Source organism: Sinocyclocheilus anshuiensis, unplaced genomic scaffold, assembly GCF_001515605.1.
Source record: "Sinocyclocheilus anshuiensis isolate Anshui unplaced genomic scaffold, SAMN03320099.WGS_v1.1 scaffold464, whole genome shotgun sequence".
Lineage (NCBI taxonomy): Eukaryota > Metazoa > Chordata > Actinopteri > Cypriniformes > Cyprinidae > Sinocyclocheilus > Sinocyclocheilus anshuiensis.
The window spans coordinates 274,175-276,050 of record NW_015555731.1 but is presented as its reverse complement, the minus strand read 5'-3'; the positions used below and the strand labels follow the sequence as shown (position 1 = coordinate 276,050).

The window sequence follows — 1,876 nt, the reverse complement described above, 5'->3', positions numbered from 1 at the left end:
TTCCATGTTCTTTGTTCTGTTGTTTATTAGCTGGTTTATTTATGCTGAAGCCGGTCAACGTTACACTGCCCATCTGGTCCCTGAAAGCCCGTAAAACAAAGATAGTTTGTATCCTAGTTTGAGTTAGGGTTTAAGCAGTTCAGATCCCCTATGGAACAAGGACCAGGCCTTGACCGGAAGCAGGTCCAGACCATTAGGTGCCTTGTGGATCATTGATCTTCTTTACGACCGCAGATAGCTGGGGAAGAGAGTCCTTAGTTTTTCCGGTGGAATGCGGAGATTCATTTGTGCGATATTCGCAGAGGCCTTACAAGAAACACGCTGTTTTTCAGGCCTGTCTCTTTAAATGCAAATGAGCAGCTGCTCCCCACCCCATTTTCCAGAATAGAGCTGCGCAATTACAGCTCGGAGCTGTTAAAAACATCTGTTTTGGTTCTGATTATCATGGTTATCGCGCTGAAATCATGCATTTTAAACCACACGAGTTTAAACTTCAGATATAAGGTTTTCTGAGCACACACATCCGAAGCACACGGACAGAAAGCGGCTGTCACAGCATGTGAGTACTAAACTAAGTTCTCATTCACACACACGTTTACGGTAAAAACTAACACAGATAAACTATATTGTCGCAGTCGAGTGTTTATTGTCTTTGTTTTATCATTCAAAACGTTTATATGTGATGGCCAATCCATCATTTTTGGGGGAATTTTTATTTATTTTTGAATAAGTATCGGTTCAGGCACCATTTAGGCACCCGGAACCGTTTTAAAAGTATCGATTTGGCACTGGTATCGAAAAAAAATATGAAGTGAAAGATGATACCCAACCCTATTCTTAAAGGAGACATATTATGCCCCTTTTTACAATATGTAATGGAACAAGGACCAGGCCTTGACCGGAAGCAGGTCCAGACCATTAGGTGCCTTGTGGATCATTGATCTTCTTTACGACCGCAGATAGCTGGGGAAGAGAGTCCTTAGTTTTTCCGGTGGAATGCGGAGATTCATTTGTGCGATATTCGCAGAGGCCTTACAAGAAACACGCTGTTTTTCAGGCCTGTCTCTTTAAATGCAAATGAGCAGCTGCTCCCCACCCCATTTTCCAGAATAGAGCTGCGCAATTACAGCTCGGAGCTGTTAAAAACATCTGTTTTGGTTCTGATTATCATGGTTATCGCGCTGAAATCATGCATTTTAAACCACACGAGTTTAAACTTCAGATATAAGGTTTTCTGAGCACACACATCCGAAGCACACGGACAGAAAGCGGCTGTCACAGCATGTGAGTACTAAACTAAGTTCTCATTCACACACACGTTTACGGTAAAAACACACATGGGTTACAAAAACAGTTGGTTGTGTCTGTGAAGGTAAACAGCTGGGAAATAAATTGCATGTTTAGTTTAGATATGTGTGGCAGCAGCAATATACATTAAATAAATCAATAAATTCACTGCTCTCTTGTCTCCTCTGAAGCTGAGACTCTAAACAGTGTTCTGTGCTCGTCTGTGCAGCCAAAGACAGAACAGTTAGCATGTTTTGCTCAGGCTTTGACCATGGCATTAGAGCTGGTACACCGCTGTCGCTTGCGAAATCAAAATGAGGGTGCAGTGGGTGCACTCACAGATTAAGGGGCGGTAATATTATAATGAGATCCCTTTGCTTATCGTGCTGAAATCATGCGTTTTAAACCATATGAGTTTAAACTTCTGATATACGGTTTTCTGAAAGCACACATCCGAAGCACATGGACAGAAAGCGGCTGTCTAAACAAGAACAAGAACTTGTATACAAGAACTTACTAAACTAAGTTCTCATTCACACACAAGTTTACTTTAAAGGGGTCATATGATGCTTTTTTAAAGATCATTATT

At 41.5% G+C, this 1,876-nt stretch overlaps 1 protein-coding gene across 1 annotated transcript in view; it reads left to right on the top strand.

The window, feature by feature from the left end:
• LOC107672912 (heat-stable enterotoxin receptor-like) overlaps positions 1–1,876 on the top strand; it is a 38,747-nt gene that overhangs the window by 29,848 nt on the left and 7,023 nt on the right. The gene's annotated exons all lie outside the window — the stretch shown is intronic.